This window comes from Dromiciops gliroides, chromosome 2, assembly GCF_019393635.1.
Source record: "Dromiciops gliroides isolate mDroGli1 chromosome 2, mDroGli1.pri, whole genome shotgun sequence".
Lineage (NCBI taxonomy): Eukaryota > Metazoa > Chordata > Mammalia > Microbiotheria > Microbiotheriidae > Dromiciops > Dromiciops gliroides.
The window spans coordinates 122,453,365-122,471,162 of record NC_057862.1 but is presented as its reverse complement, the minus strand read 5'-3'; positions in this window follow the sequence as shown (position 1 = coordinate 122,471,162).

Here is a 17,798-nt window from a genome sequence, read left to right as displayed (position 1 = left end):
TTGTCAGCCCCACTTTCTCCTCAAGAGTCGTCAAAGTCCAGTAGCAAAACAAAAGTAAAAATGACTGCCCCATGATTAAGTAGGTGACCTTGGCCTTTCTAAATTAAGGTTTTTCCTAGGTCTCATTTTGTTTCAGGCAACATCCATTCAACGACTAAGGGCTAGGTAAGAATTGAGACAAAAGATGGCCCCATTTGTCATCACAAAATTATCAATCTGGGAGGGGAAGACCCTTAGAATTTCTGGCTAAAACAGAAAATAATTGCTATTAATATTCATTCTAAGCCATCAAAATCTAAAGAATGAACTAAGGGGGTGCCTATCAATTGGGGACTGGCTGAACAAATTGTGTTATAGCATAAGAAATGACAAAAGAAATAACATCAGAAAAGCCTGAGATTTCTATGAATTGATAAAGTGAAAAGAACCAGAATAATTTATGTAACGATAAGAAACATTGTGAAGAAAAGCAACTTTCAAATACTTAATAACTCTGATCAAAGAAATAACCAAACACATTTCCAGAGAACCAGCAATGAATCCTCCCAAATCCTGAAAGAAAGATGATAGACTTAAAGTTCAGAAAGATATATTTTCAGGAATGATCACTGTGTGGAATATATTGTGCTAGAGGAAATGATGGGTGGGGCTCAGAAAAACCTGGGAAGACATATGAATTGTTACAAAGTGGAGTGAGCAGAACCAGAACATTGTGAATAATAACAGCAATATTAGAATGATGATCATCAATGAAAGACATCTTTTCTGATCAATACAATTATCTATGACAAGTCCAAAGAACTCAGGATAAAAAATGCCATCTATCTCCAAGAGAAAACCAATAACCTCTGAGTGTGAATTGAAGAAGTTTTTTTCCATGTTATTTTTCTTGATTTTTTTCAACATGGCTAATATGGAAACTTATTTTTTGTGATTTCACACGTATAATGGATATCATATTGCTTACTTTCTTAATGAGTGAGGGAGGCACTGGAGGGAAGAAGATAATTTATAACTCAAAATTTTAAAGAATGTAAAAAAATAATCATTGCGCGGATGTGTTTTACTTAACTATACTTAGTTGAAACTAGGCTTTTTGTTTCTGTTTTGAATGAGGGAGGGGAGACTTAGGGAGGGGAGAATGGAGTTCAAAATAACGAAGTCAAAAAAAAGAAAAGAAAGAAAGAGGGGCTGTTGAAATATTTTTTCACAGAAGAGAATAGAAGGAAGGTCAGAAGGGAGTATCAACAGCTTTTGAAAAAACACTTTGAATTTACTCTATACTTTTTTTGTGGGGGGGACAGAGCAATGAGGGTTAAGTGACTTGCCCAGGGTCACACCACTCTGTACTTTTTTAAAGCAAATCTCATGGAGTAGAAATTCATGGTTGTATATATAATCCTTTTTTGTGTTCTATTTTGTATATGAAAATGTTCACTTTGGTATTTGTTTAGTTCATAATTTTCAAAGTAAAAAACTTAAAAGAACCAAATGATTTCCCCATCCTCAAAATCCCCAATATTATACTGTTTGGACATCTTCTATGCATATATCACATTAGAACTATTTTTTTTTTCGGGGCAATGAGGGTTAAGTGACTTTCCCAGGGTCACACAGCTAGTAAGTGTCAAGTGTCTGAGGCTGGATTTGAACTCAGGTCCTCCTCAATCTAAGGCTGGTGCTTTATTCACCACACCACCTAGCTGCCCCACACATTAGAACTTTTGACATTTTTATCCACATGCTTCCTCCTATTCTGCCCTCCTGTGGGGGTAGGGTAAAGTGGGGCAAGGTAGTGTTTGGGATTGGTTGGTGGTATTATTTCTTAGTTTTATTGATTAGTTCTATAGTTTTCTTGCTTTCAATTTTATTAATTTCTCTTTTGATTTTCAGGATTTCTAATTTAGTATTTAATTGGGGATTTTAAAATTTGTTCTTTTCCTAGCTTTTTTAGTTGCTTGCCCAATTCATTTATCTCCTCTTTCTCTTTTTTATTCATGTTAGCATTTAGAGATATGAAATTTCCCCTAAGCACTGCTTTGGCTGCATCCTGTAGGTTTTGTTATGCTGTCTCATTATTTTCATTCTCTTGGATGAAGTTATGGATTGTTTCTATGATTTGTTGTTTGACTCACTCATTCTTTAGGATGAGATTGTTTAGTTTCCAATTAATTTTCAGTCTACCTTTCCATGGCTCTTTATTACATGTAATTTTTATTGCATCATGATCTGAGAAGGTTGCATTTACTATTTCTGCCTTTCTATGTTCAACTATGAGGTTTTTGTGTCCTAATACATGGTCAATTTTTGAGTATGTGCCATGTACTGCTGAGAAGAAGATATATTACTTTCTATCCCCATTCAGTTTGTTTTGTTTTGTTAGTGAGGCAATTGGGGTTAAGTGACTTGCCCAGGGTCACAGAGCTAGTAAGTGTCAAATGTCAGGCTGGATTTGAACTCAGGACCTCCCAAATCCAGGTGCTTTATCCACTGCACCACCTAACTTCCCCCCAAGAACATCTTTCAAGAGACTTCTTATTCCTTCTTTGCCCAGTGGGATCCCAGGAAAAACAAGGCATAAAGATATAGTAATGAGAGGTGTAGTATGTTTTTTAACCAAAACATTAACTGTCTTATCAGCTTTTTGTAATATATATATATATATATATATATATCAGATCCAAATGGAAAAGCTGTGAATTAAGTTATTGGTGCTTCCCAGGGATTTCTGCCATAGCTAGATATCAGAATCACTGCAATGTAGCCATGTTTCTCTGTTTCAGTGAGCACAGTACCTGATCTCTCTATAGCTGTTTATTATCAGATCATATGAAAAGTGAAAAAATATTTTCAGGAGGGTCATCCCCTGTGTCTTCGCTCACTATTCCAGTATGGGCTTTTCCTGTCTATACACCTCATCTAGTGTAGCTGCATTTCCCATCCTTGTTTTCTTTGATGTTTCTTGTGTAGCATGTGGAAGGGCCATCAATGTCAGACTCCAAATGTAGTAGCTTCATTGTCACTGATTGTGAAAAGCCATTTGCTATGTAAAACTCTTGACAGATCTTTGTCCTTTGGTCAAGTTTATTCTTAATTTCCCTTTTGTGTGCTAAGGAGGATCTCTTGCCAGACTCTTTTGTGTGTGTGAGGCAATTGGGGTTAAGTGACTTGCCCAGGGTCACACAGCTAGTATCAAGTGTCTGAGGCTGGAATTGAACTCAGGTCCTCCTGACTGCAGGGCCGGTGCTTTATCCACTGCACCACCTAGCTGCCCTCTTGCCAGACTTTAAAAAATTTTGTTTTCCCCTTCTGTTTCCTGTTCTTGTTTTATTAGATGATGCTTCCTATAATTTCCACCATTCTTTGTTTAAAAGTTGTACCATAAGAAATGATGAAATGGATATTTTCATAGGAAACTGAGGTCTCTATGAAGTGATATAGGGCAAAGTGATCAGAACTAGGAGAATAATTTATAGAATGACAGCAACAGTATAAAGAAAAACAACTTTTAAAGAATTTAAAACAATGATTTTATACTTTAGAACAAAGACTGAACAATGCAATGATAAACCATAGGTCCATAGGACTGAAGATGAAATATGCCACCTACCTCCTGCCAGAGAGTTAGTGGATTTAAAAGGCATAATGAGACAAGCATTTTTTTGCACATGGACAATATGGTGGTTTCTTTTTCTGGACTATGCATGTTTGTTATAAGGATCTTATTTTTTTATTTTATAAAATTTTCACTGGGGTGGGGCAGTGAGAGAGAAAATAAATGCTTATAAAATAAATTAAACATTTTTAAAAGAAAGGAAATGGGGGGAAACTGTGTCTAAGAAGCACAAATTGCTTTGTTTCATCTCGGCCCTGGAAATGCTTACCCCTGACAGCACAGGTGGACCCACAAGACACCATGTAATGAAGCAATCCTTCTCTGGTTGAAATGTAAATTGTCTGTGTTATTGCAGCATGCATAACTGTAGGGGTTTGAGCAGGGGATACTCATCAACTTGATGTGGTTTCCTGGGGGTGAGCCTTTGTTTGGTACTTTGATTGCATTTCCCTATGAAGAGTGTGGGCATGCCCATTAAAACCTTGTTGAGAGGGTTGAAGACATCTCCTGGGCTTGGGTGCTCGGAACCTATTCATAACTCATTAAGGATGAGTGATTAAGTAAGACTCTGTGATTGTGGATAATTTGGTCTATTATGGACTGGCACCACCCCCTTTGTACTGGGCCTATAAAAGGGAGTCTTGGGGGGCGGAATTAGTCTTGGTGAGGTTCTCAAAGAGCTGAGCACAGAAAGGAGAATTATAGCAGAGCTAAGAGCTTCCCTGAATCCAAGAGGGTGGAGGGTAGACTGTACATCTGCACAGCTTCCCCTTAGGGTCACTAATGCCCTCCTTTAGAAAGTTATGACAGAGCAGGGGCACATGTCTTGACCCACACAGCCAGTGTAGGGACAATAAGAGGTAGTGGTAGATTCCCTTAGCAACTGGTTGCAGGAGAGAATGAAGCCACATGATTCAGCCTCCTGCATAAAGGAGGGGATGCTTGTGGACTCCAAGTTCTTGGACCCAGCTCTGAAGAAGACCCAGAGATTATGTAACTTTTCATTCTGATATGTGTGGCTGCTGTGGAGAAGGAAAAAGGGAAGGAAACATTTACAAAGCACCTACTATGTGCCAAGCATTTTATAAATGTTTTCTCATTTGATCTTCACAACAAACCTGGGAGGTAGGTGCTATTATTACCACTATTTTACAATTGAAATGACTAAGTCAGATAGAGATTGTTACTTGCCTATGGTCACACAGCTGTTAAGTGTCTGGGTTTGTATCTGAACTTTTAACTAAAGGATCTGAAATGAAACAGAGTCTGATCCATCAATTAAAAGCATGTATTGTCTAAGAAAAGGTTTGTAGGGGAGAGAAGATCCTAAAAGGAATCAGAGGGAGAGAGTTCTCAGCTGCTCGAAGAGGAGTGGAAAAAGGATGAGATGTTATAGTTTCCAGAGGCTTTAAGGTGGAGAGAAGGGGTTAAAGGAGAGGTCATCTATAGACACAATAAGACAGGCAGTAGGATGTTTAGAAAGTTCTGAGCAAAGGTCTTGAGTCTGTAGCTCCTGCTTAAGGTTGCCCTTGAGCTGATCAAGGCTGACTTTGTGGTTTCTGGCAGCTACAGATATCTCCAAACTCAGCTAGAGTTCACTTGCAAAGGATCACCAGTATGTCAAGCAGCTCTAAGTCACAGAAGTCCTTGTAATTGGCTGGTTGTTGTGTAACTCCATTGTCCTGCTTCTCTGTGAAGAAGGGAAGTTCTAACATTTAGTAAAGTCATTACAGAGCCCATGTCAATGGAACCTAGGTCTTGCTGACTCCAGGCCCATTACTCTACCCACTGTGCTACCTACCATGGGAAAGGAACCATGTGTCTGAGTGATGGAAGCTACCAAACCCCAGCCTTTTGAAGGAATATCAAAATTTCCTAGGATAAGAAACTAGTATGTGGCTCTGGAGCAGCAAGAGACTGAGCCACAACATGGAGGAGCAAAAACATAGGTTTTGCCTTCTACCATTAGTTATTCATGTAGCACAGGCCCATTAAGTAAATGAAAAAGCATTTATTAAGCACTCACTATGTATAAAGTACAGTGCTAAGTGCTGGGGGATCCCTGTTCCTAAGGAACTCACATTCTAATGGGGAAGATAATACAGAAGAAGTTTCAGCTGCAAGTCAGATCAAAAGGTCTTACACTCCTCAGGGTGCAGCAGCAAATCTTCTTTAATGATGCTTCCCCTGATAAAATCATCTCTGTTTCTAGTTTTGAACTATTTGACTTTGCCAACAACTTTCTTTTCTGGGTATTTAGTAGCTATGGTTGCTAAGGAAGTGGAGGCTTCAGTACCTTTAGAAAACAGTTGCCGGATCAGATCTCCATGGGGGTTGCTTCCCAAGATGATGGATTTGGGAGCTGGGCTGAAAGCAGAACCAGTGTTCATGGGAGAAGGGGAAGGGGGGAAGCATAGCCATTCCTGGGGCTCTTGGGTTTACTTGCCTTAGGGCACTGGTTGGTCAGTGATTGGTGGCTGTGAAGATAAAGAAGGCAGACCCTTTCACAAAAGGGATTGCTCTCTTCAATAATGGCAGTGGGAGTCAGGTTGGAAGCAGAGCTGATGTTTAAGGGTGGGGGGCAGGAAAGGACTGCTATTCCCAAGGACTTGAGGTTCAGAATCTTGAGGTGGTTCCATTGGTATCGCAGAAAAGATATTGGTGAAGTAGTGGCATTTTTATTTTTCTTAGCATCCCCACCAATTAGCACAATGCCTGTGCTTGTTGGCTTTGAACTCAGGTACTCCTGACTCCAGGGCCAGTGCTCTATCCACTGCGCCACCTAGCTGCCCCCTGGGGCCCTTTTACTCACATTAGTATTGACCTATATAAGAGACAGAATTTGAAGTTGCCAGAGGAAACTTTGAATGTCTTATCAGCACAAAGCTCTACCAGAAGCTCCCTTAAGCTGTCACTTGGTAGGAGCTAACAGAGGGACAACCATTTTCAAGAAGGAAACAGCCCCCTAAAAGAGACTTAAGGATGGTACAGCCATTTAAACTTGCAAAAAAAAAAGTAGGCCAAGGTCACATTAAGATGGGGGGGGGCCGTCAGGGAGCAGCTAGGTGTCAAAGTGGATAGAGCACTGGCCCTGGAGTCAAGAGTACCTGAGTTCAAATCCAGCCTCAGATGCTTAACACTTACTAGCTGTGTGACCCTGGGCAAGTCATTTAACCCCAATTGCCTCACTAAAAAAAAAAAAAAGATGACATGGGGGGCAGCTAGGTGGCACAGTGGATAAAACATTGGTCTTGGATTCAGGAGGACCTGAGTTCAAATCCAGCCTCAGACACTTGACACTTACTAGCTGTATGACCCTGGGCAAGTCACTTAACCCTCATTGCCCTGCAAAAAATAAAAAAAACAAAACAAAACCAAAAAAAACCCATTAAGATGACATGTTAAAAGCTGCAGAGTTGAGGTTCACCTTAGGGGGAGAATTCCCCTTTTCCATTCTGAGAGAGTGCTGGGCTGCAAAGAGAGAGAGAGAGATCAGAAAAAGAACAGAACCCCAGAGAAAGACTAAACTGAAAACTGTCAGTATATCTTTGTAATCTGGGAATTCTAAACTCTTGTTATTTATCTTGGTTCTTTTGGTTTTTTACTTTCATCTATCAGTAAAGGGGTGTGTGTGTGTGTGTGTGTGTGTGTGTGTGTGTGTACAAGATCATGGTATGCTCTTGAGCTTCAAACCCTAATCTTGATTGTGGTGAATTAAGACTAGAAAGGATTGGCAGCACTCAACCCAGACTCACAACAAACAAGCAAATTTCTTCAAAAGTAAAGTTTTATTTGGAAGCCATAGGAAAGAGGAAGGGAAGTAACCTTCTCAAGGAGCAGACTTTAGTTTCAGTGGTGGAAAATAATCCTGATTGCTTCAGAAATATACTGTAGTATAAAAGAAGGAACATTCCATATGGAGCTGGAAGGCCTACATATAAGCATCTGATATTTCCTACTTCTATGATAATTTCCATCCCACTGACTAGGCAAATTATTTAGTTGATCTGAACCTCAGTTTCCTCATCTGTAAAATGGGGACAATGATACTTGTAAGGTTGACATGAGAAGCTTTGTGAAGCAAAATAAATGATCTTAGAAACATTATAAACCTTTGAGCACCCTGTAAAACACATCTACTCTACAATCCAGTGACATTTGCTTGACAAGACACTCCATCTCCTGACTGGGCATTTTTGTTGGCTTCCCCCCATGCCTGGAATGCTTTCCCTCCATGTCTCTGCTTCCTGACTTCCTTCAAGTCTTAACTAAAATTCTACCTTCTGCAAGAAGCCTTTCCTAGTTCCTTTTAATACTAGTACATTCCCAAGGGGCAGCTAGGTGGCACAGTAGATAAAGCACCGGCCCTGGATTCAGGAGTACCTGAGTTCAAATCTGGCCTCAGACACTTGACACTTACTAGCTGTGCGACCTTGGGCAAGTCACTTAACCCCCATTGCCCCACAAAAACAACAACAACAAAAACCAAAAATACCAGTACATTCCCTCTGTGATTATCCTGTGCACATTTTGTCTTTTATATAGTTGATTGAATCTTGTCTCCTCCAGTAGATTGTGAGTTCCTTGAGAATGGGGATTATTTTTATTTTTCTTAGCATCCCCACCAATTAGCACAATGCCTGTGCTTGTTGGCTTGACTTGAAACAGAGGCATCTTGACAGAATGATTAGTACACTATACTGGGAGTGAGGAAAAACTGAGTTCAAATCCTGACTCAGATACTCATTAACTGAGTGACTGTTGGCAAGTCACTTAACTTTGTTCAGCCTCACTTTCCTCATCTGCAAAATTAATAGCATCTACCAGGCAACTAGATAGCACAGTGGATAAAGCACCAGCCCTGGATTCAGAAGGACCTGAATTCAAATCTGACCTCAGACACTTGACATTTACTAGCTGTGTGACCCTGGACAAGTCACTTAATCCTCATTACCCTGCAAAAAAAAATAGCATCTACCTTATAGGGTTGTTGTAAGGGTCAAATGAGATTATATTTATAAAGTGCTTCACAAACCTTAAAATACTATGTAAGTGCTAGGTCTTATTAATATGAATGTGAGATATTATTATTCACAACTCACAGTAGTACCTCTCTCCAGGAGACATGGACAAGACAACTCTATCTTTTTTTTTTTTTTTTTTTTTTTTTTTTACATTATGAGATAGTTTATTTTTTCCGTTACATGTAAAGATAGTTCTCAACTTTTGTTTATACATGCTTTACAATTTCAGATTTTTCTCCCTCCCTCCCTCCCCTCCCTCCCCCCCTCCCCTAGACAGCAGGTAATCTGATATAGGTTATATCTATATATATCTATACATATAGATATATATATACACACACATATATATACACATAATAACATTAATCCTATTTCTGCATTAATCCTGTTACAAGAGAAAGAATCAGAGCAGTGATGCAAAACCTCAAAATAGAAAAAAAAAAACAACAGCACCCAAAACAAAAGAAATAATATGGTTCAATCAGCATCTATACTCCACAGTTCTTTCTTTCTTTTTTTTCTTGGATTTGGAGATCCTCTTCTATCATGAGTTCCCTGGAACTCTTCTGTACCATTGCATTGGTGAGAAGAATATAGTCCATCACAGTAGGTCAACACTCAATGTTGATGATACTGTGTACAATGTTCTTCTGGTTCTGCTCATCTCACTCATCATCAGCTCACGTAAGACCCTCCAGGTTTCTCTGAACTCTTCCTGCTCATCATTTCTTACAGCACAATAGTATTCCATTGTATTCATATACCACAACTTGTCCAGCCATTCCCCAATTGATGGGCACCCCCTCAACTTCCAATTCCTTGCTACCACGTAAAGAGCAGCTATAAATATTTTTGTACATGTGGGTCCCTTTCCCCCTTCCATGATTTCTTTGGGCAAAAGACCTAAAAGTGGGATTGCTGGGTCAAAGGGTATGCACAGCTTTATCGCCCTTTGGGCATAATTCCAAATTGCTCTCCAGAATGGTTGGATCAGCTCACAGCTCCACCAACAATGCATTAGTGTTCCAATTTTCCCACAGCCTCTCCAACATTTATTATCTTCCTTTTTTGTCATTTTAGCCAATCTGATAGGTGTCAGGTGGTACCTCAGAGTTGTTTTAATTTGCATCTCTCTAATCATTAGAGATTTAGAGCATTTTTTCATATGGGAATAGATAGCTTTGGTTTCTTCATCAGAAAACTGCCTGTTCATATCCTTTGACCATTTCTCAATTGGGGAATGACTTGGATTCTTATAAATTTGATTTAATTCCCTATATATTTTAGAGATGAGGCCTTTATCAGAAGCACTGGCCTCAAAAATTGTTTCCCAGCTTTCTGTCTCCCTTCTAATTTTGGATGCATTGCTTCTGTTTGTACAAAAATTTTTTAATTTAATATAATCAAAATCATCCACTTTGCATTTTATAATATACTCTATCTCATGTTTGGTCAAAAACTGTTCTCCTTTCCAAAGATCTGATAGGTACACTATTCCTTTCTCTCCTAATTTACCTATGGTATCACCTCTTATGTCTAAATCATGTATCCATTTTGACCTTATTTTAGTATAAGGTGTAAGATGTTGGTCTAAGCCTAATTTCTGCCATACTATCTTCCAGTTTTCCCAGCAGTTTTTAAGACAACTCTATCTTTAGCCACTGGCTGAAAATTGTGACTCTGAGTTGGATGCACAGTGCTCACACAATGAGCAGCAGGTCACCCATAGCTAGTTGCAGGGTGTTCTTCATACTCTGTAGTCTTGGCAACCAAATTATACTGCAAATGTAGTCCAGGCTCAGTGACAAGGCATGTGCTGATGATAAAGTGCAAAGAATGGAATCTATTTTATTGATCCTTTATAGTACCTATTATCAGGTAAACAGGTGGATTTTCTACTAAGCTCTGCTATAGGTAGAACCTCCCTGCCTCCAAGACAACTCATGCCTGCGGCTGTTGTTGGGCCAGTGATCTCCTACTCCCAAAGTGACCAGATGCTGATTCTCACAAACACTAAAAATTCTAATTCAATTTTATCTAGATTTCCAACTCTCCCATCATTATTAAGACTTCATCTAGCTCTGAGTGGAGCTCTACAGTCACATCCATTACAGGAGTATCACCATATTACCAATCTCTCATTGGCTCTCTGGGGCAACCTGAACCAGATATCAGAGGTAACATGCCCTCACTAAAGCTGATGGGAATCTGGGTTCTACCCTTACAGATACAAGCCTGGCAACTCCCAATCCATTGAGATTATTTTCAGCATAAAGGAACAAAACCCATTTCTCCCACATCAGCCAAAAGACTGCCCAATCAATCTATAGCTCAGAACCCAGGTTCCATTCAGAGATATATTGACTCAGATTTTTCAGCAGGAAATAATACTCTAAGAAAAACTTGAGGACAACCTAAAATGGATTTTTGACCCAAAATCCTTACTTTGGATTCTATTCCATAATACACCAATTTTCCTAATGAATAAAAATATAGGATCTGTGTTAATTATAGAGACATAAACCAAGTCAAAATTTAATAAAACACGAAAGGTTGGGGAGGAGGGCATTAATTTCCTCAACTCACTTAAAAAGTGAGAATACATCTTAATTGAATCAATCAGTCAAAAGACACTTTAACCAGGAGTGACTGAAAGTCTTCTTATATTGCATGAGGAACTTAATAATGCCCTAGGGAGCCTGCATAAAACCAGGGAGCTAGTTCAGAACCCAGAAGATTTGAGTGGCTGGAAGAACAGGGAGAAGAAAGTGTTCCAGCCAAACCACTGAGAAGGGACCACTTAGCAAGCAGGAGAGTACTTCAGACTCCTCACTAGCACTTTGCCCTTGGAAAAAAGAAGTGTCCAGACCTCGTTCATACCTAGTTTTGAGTGATTTATTCATTCAAGAAGTGTTCTCACTAGACAATGGGGTATGGAAATCTATGGGCTCTGCTGCAAAGGGATGTGTATTCCTGGGTAAAACAAGGTAAGATATCCATCTCCTGAAGTGTTTCCTCCCTTTTGTTGTAAGCCACTTTTTGGATAAACTACTACTTCTATTTTCCTGAATTGCAGCTACTAGGTGGCCTGTTTCTCATGACAGAATGTTAACAGCTCTCTTATGTTACTCCATAGTCATAGGCTTATTTTTGTTCTTTTGTGAGTCAGAACCATAAGCTACTCCCAGTCAACACAGAAATCACCCCTTGGGTCAAATGTGTTTTTGTCTTACCTTTCTTCCCCTCAGTGGGACTTTTCCAGATCCATTTTGGTTTCAGTGAATAAATTCCTTCCAAGTACCATCCTGCCCCTAGAAGGCAGTACTAGAGTCATTCAGATTGCTCAGGAAATTTATTTAGCAATACTTAATGGTTGAGGTAAAGCTAGAGAACTTTGTACAACATTCCTTCAGCTGCACTCAACTTGTCCCACAATTGCCTTTCTGATCATAATATTTCTATATAATACACTTAGATTGCTTCAAACAATAAAGAATCCCACTTTGTAACTTCATGCTGAATGTATTCAGTTCAAATATTCAAAATAGAAACCAAGCATTTTCCAAGCATCAGGAATACTATTACAAATGTCCTTTCTAGGAGTCATTAAGCAAACTAATAAGCTGTTAGTAAAGCCATTACTTGGTCCAATCATTCTGGAAAATTATTTGTAATTATGTGAGAAAAATAACTAAATTTTCTGTACCCTTTACCCCAGAAATACCACTGCTAAAAATTAAATGCAAGAAGGGCAAAGACAGAGGGGAAGGTCCCATTTATACCAAAATATTTATAGCAGAACTTTTTTGTACATAACATGTAGAGACATGCAACACAAGACACTTTTATGTCATATTACTTTAAAAAAATACATTTTACCATATTTTAATGACATTTGGTTTTCTATCACCTTCATTTCTTAATATATCCCTTCTCTTCTACCCAATGAACTAAGAATTCTTCTCTTTTAAATATCATGAAAGAGGAAGAAAAAGCAGTTTGCAAAATGAAATAGTCAACCATTTCTCATAGTGTATGTAATATTCCACACCCCTAGATCACACACACACACATACCCCTTTTTAAAGAAGAGGGGCAAGTCTATTATAAATAATTTATTTTTAATGTCATAAAATTCCATTTCTATAACACATAAGTATTTACCTTGTATTAAGTAAGTTTATGGGGAAGCACATGGGGAGAATCCAGCACAAGTCCTGGAGTCAGGAAACCTTTTTTTTTTTTTTTTTTGGCCCAGCAATGAGGGTTAAGTGACTTGCCCAGGGTCACATGGCTAATAAATGTCAAGTGTCTGAGGCCAGATTTGAACTCAGGTCCTACTGAATCTTTATCCACTGCACCACCTAGCTGCCCCCTGAGTCAGGAAACCTTGAGTTAAAATCTGGCTTCAGACACTTACTAGCTGTATGACCCTGGGCAAGTCACAACTCTATTTCCCTCAGTTTTCTTATCTGGAGAAGTAAATGGCAAACCACTCCAGTATCTTTGCTAAGAATACCCTAAAAGGGGTCATGAAGAGTCAGACACAACTGAAAAGATGACTCAACAACAAGTCAACTTTTATATGCTACTGGAAATGCTTACTTGGAACAGTAACATTCAAGGACCACAATTTTCATACCTCTCCTAGGGTGTACAGGAACCTTTTGGGGACTGTATTCTTGACTGTTTTTTTTTTTCCAAAGGAAAGTAGTCAGTGACTGAATAAGAACCAAAGACAGTACAGTAGGAAAATTCAATGATAGATGGAAATGAATAGAACTAACTCTCTTCTGGGCCGTTGGTCATTGAAACAAGCAAAAGAAAGGCACTTGAGAGTTTGAGAATGGAGCAAAAAATTTTCCCTAGAGGCTGCTACAGACAATTCCAGTTCCTGACCTACATATGCAAATATTGTTCACTTGCCCATGTTTTGTGCCCTTCTCTTCCCACAACCAATTACTACTTATGACAAGAATACCTAACTTCTCTGTGATAAAGACCTGCTTTTGGTTTGTGTTTGTGTTTGTGTTTTTGTTGTTTTCAGGGCAATGGGGGTTAAGTGACTTGCCCATGGTTGCACAGCTATTAAGTGTCAAGTGTCTGAGGCCAGATTTGAACTCAGATCCTCCTGAATCCAGGGTCAATCCACTGTGCCACCTAGCTGCCCCCAGAAAACCTACTTTTAAATTTCTGAAACCTTGAGGTCTAACTTGGGGCAAAGAGAGAATGACAGACTATGAAGTCCCTAAAAGAAGAGAAGCAGGGATGGTTCAATATTATGAAAACAAGTAATATAATTAATCATATTAGAAACAAAAATAGCCTAAGCCACATGACTATATCAAAATATGCAGAAAAATAGTGAGGCAAAGTCCAAAACTTATGTATGTCAAACACACGACAAAGCATTAACACAGAAGGGCAAATTTTGGCATGATAAAGACATATTCAAAGTGAAAAGCTAGTATTATTTACAATGGAGAAACACTAGAATCTTTCCTGTTAAGCAAAAGAATAAAACAAGCTTCTCCTCTCCCACGTTGTTATTTGACATGATTCTAGAAATTCTAGTAATTTTTATAACATGATAAAAAGAAATAAAATAGAAAGAAAGGTTGATGTTTGGGGGCATCTAGGTGGTGCAGTGAATAAAGCACCGACTCTGGATTCAGGAGGACCTGAGTTCAAATTTGGCCTCAGACACTTGACATTTACTAGCTGTGTGACCCTGGGCAAGTCATTTAACCCTCATTGTCCTGGAGGGGAAAAAAAGGTTGATGTTTGTCCTTTGACCTTGAAGAGGATCATGACATCTGGATGTGATGTCATGACTTTCAGTGAATTGGATTTAAATGAGGGAGATCTGTGCAAGGTCACTTACCTCACTCTCTTCTCCAGAGCCTTCTGGGTCCAGTGGCAAGATATCTGGTTGACTGGAGATGGCCCCTGGATGTTTTAAGGCAATTGGGGTTAAGTGACTTGCCCAGACTCACACAGCTAGTGTCTGAGGTGAGATTTGAATTCAGGTCCTCCCAACATCAGGGCCAGTATCCACTGTACCACCTAGCTTCCCCAGAAAGAAAGGTAAAACAATGGCAAAGAGTTGACAAAATTATCCCTATTTACTGATTATATGATGGTTTACTTAGAAAACCCCAGAGAATCTGCAAATGGACAATGAGTAGCTTCAGTAAAGTAGAAGTATACAAAATTAATTCACAAAAATTTTCAGCATTTTTATGTAGCAGGAGAAATAATAGAAAAAATTTCATGTAAAATACAGTTAAAACAATTCCCAAAGAAATAAAGGAAGACCTAAGAAATTAGAAAGTAATTCCTTATAGTTGGGCTTCTCCAATATAATAAAAAATGATGATACTACCAAAATCAACTTACATATTTAGCATTATGTTTATCAAACCACCAAAAAATTACTTTATACAATGAAAAAAGTAACAAAAATAATTTAAATGAACAAAAATCCAGACTCCCAAGGGAAATAATGGGAAAAAATAGAGATGTAGGGGAAAGAGAACTTAAAGACCTCAAACTATATTCTGAAATAGTAATTATCAAAAGTATCAGGAAATGGTTAAAAAATAGAAAGATACATAAAGAGTTACATAAACAAATTAGAGTGGTCAAGAAGCTACCTTTAAGTTCTATGGATAGTGGAATAGTTCATGGCCAAACAAGAGCTAGAGAGACCAAAGAAGATAAAATGAACAATTTGATTACATAAAATTTTAAAGATTTTATACAAAAAAGCCCAATGCAAACAAAATTAGAAAGAAATTGGGTAACTAGAGGGGGAATCTATAGCAAATTTATCTGATAAGGATCTTATTTCTAAAATGTACCATTAAATTATCTAAATTTGTAAGAAGAGCCATTCCCCAACTGATAAATGCTCAAAGGATATATGAACAGGCAGTTGGGTTTGAAGTTTCACCTCAAAGTAAGCAAAATTGGCAATGAGAAATATGGAAATGGTCATGGTCGGAGGGGCTCCAGGAACACAGGTGCAATAATGTTTTATTTTTTAAATCATAAAAGTATTTTATTATTTCCAGGTACAAATAAAGATAGTTTTCAACATTTGTTTTCATAAGATTTTTAGTTCTAAATTTTTCTCCCTCTACCCCCCTCCCCAAGACAGAAAGCAATCTGATACAGGTTATACAATGCAATCATGTTAACCATTTCCACATTAGCCATGTTGTGAAAGAAGAATCAGAACAAAAGGGTAAAACTGCAAGAAAGAAAAACATAAAACAACAATAACAAAAGTTAAAATAGTATGCTTTGAACTTTTTCTGGATGTGGAGAGCATTTTCCATCATTCCATCTTTTGGAATTGTCTTGGATCATTGGACTGCTGAGAAGAGCTAAGTCTGTCACAGTTGATCATCACACAATGTTGCTGTTACTGTGTACAATGTTCTCCGGGTTCTGCTCATTTCATTCAACATCAGTCCACTTAAGTCTTTCCAGGTTTTTTCTGAAAGCTGCCTACTCATCATTTTTTACAGCACAATAGCATTCCATTCCACTCATATACCACAACTTGTTCAGCCATTTCTCAATTGATGGGCATTCCCTCGATTTCCAGCAATAATACTTTATTGATGAAGCTGCAAATTGGTGCAACAATGCTAGAAAACACTTTGCAATTAGGTAGAAAAAGTAACAAAACTATTTATGGCCTTTGACACATATCTTAGTATTACATATATTCCAAGAAGGTCAGAAACATAAAGAAAGGCACACACTAAAATATTCACAGAAACAGTTTTTGTGGGTACAAAGAATTGGAAACCAAGTAGACACCTTTCTATTGGGGAATAATTAACAAATAATAGCCTCTGGATATAATGGAATATTATTTTATTGTAACAAATGACAAATTCAAAAATTCTGGAAAACATGGAAAGATTTGCATAAACTGCTGCAGAGGCAAAGTTGTAGAATCTGAAAGACAACAATGAATAATGACTATTACAGTCAAATAAAATAACATTTTTTAAAATTGAAAAATGTGTGACTATGACCAAATTTAGTTTTGAAAAAAACCCAAAGAAATGCCAGTTGTTCAATAAACATTTACAAATGCCTAATATGTGCCAGGCACTGTGCTAAACTCTGAGAATATAAAGGTAAAAAGTCAGTCCCTGCTCTCAAGGAACTCATGGTCTAATGGAAGACAACATGTAAACAACTTTGTACAAACAAACTATACGCATAGAAGTAAAAATAATCAACAAAGAAAAAGGACCCAAATTAAGAAGCTGGGATTTTAAGAACTTGAAGAAAGCCAGAGAAACCAAGGGGCAAAGACAAGGAGAGAGAACATTCCAGGCATAAGGGACAGCCAGTGAAAATTCCCGAAGTTGGGAGGAGTATCTTGTTCCAGAAAGAGCAAGCAGGACAATGTCATTGTATTGAAGAGTACTTGGGGAAGTGGAGATAAAAGACAAGGAAGATAGAGGAGGGGCAAGTTATGATGGGCTCTGAATGCCCATAACTTTGAATTTTATATTTGATCCTGTAGGTGATAGGAACCCACTGGAGCCTCAATTTCCTTGTCTACAAAATGTGGATAATGCCCATAATGCCTCACAGCACAGTTGTGAATATCAAATATGTTAATGTATGTAAAGTTTTGTCAACCTTAAAGTGCCATAGCCAGATATCATGAAGGTTCATACATAAATTCTGTTGAACAGTAATCCTCAGTGATTGTAATTTTTCAAACCTTGCCTAATATATACAAATGATTATTCTGGTTCTGTCCTTATATGTGGGATTGGAGTGACAAAATTTAGTAGGTAGTGGACTTAATAGTCCTTTCCAGCTGTGTGGAGAATAGCAACTTTTTTCATTCTGCCCTAGTCCCTCACTCCTACCCACTCTAATTTCTTTCTGGAGCTGGGCTCATTTGCTTGGATATCTTAATCTTCGTTTTTCAGGAAATGCTTCTACAGAAACTCTTTTGGTGGATTCCTGGGTTAATTTTTCTGTTTCATTACAGGAAACATCTACATTTGCTCCCATTTGGAAATGGTGGAAGAGATCAGATTTACTTAGGAGGCAGTATATTTTATGTGACCCATAACTATTATTGGACCCTGAGTATTATGAATGTTCCATAAATT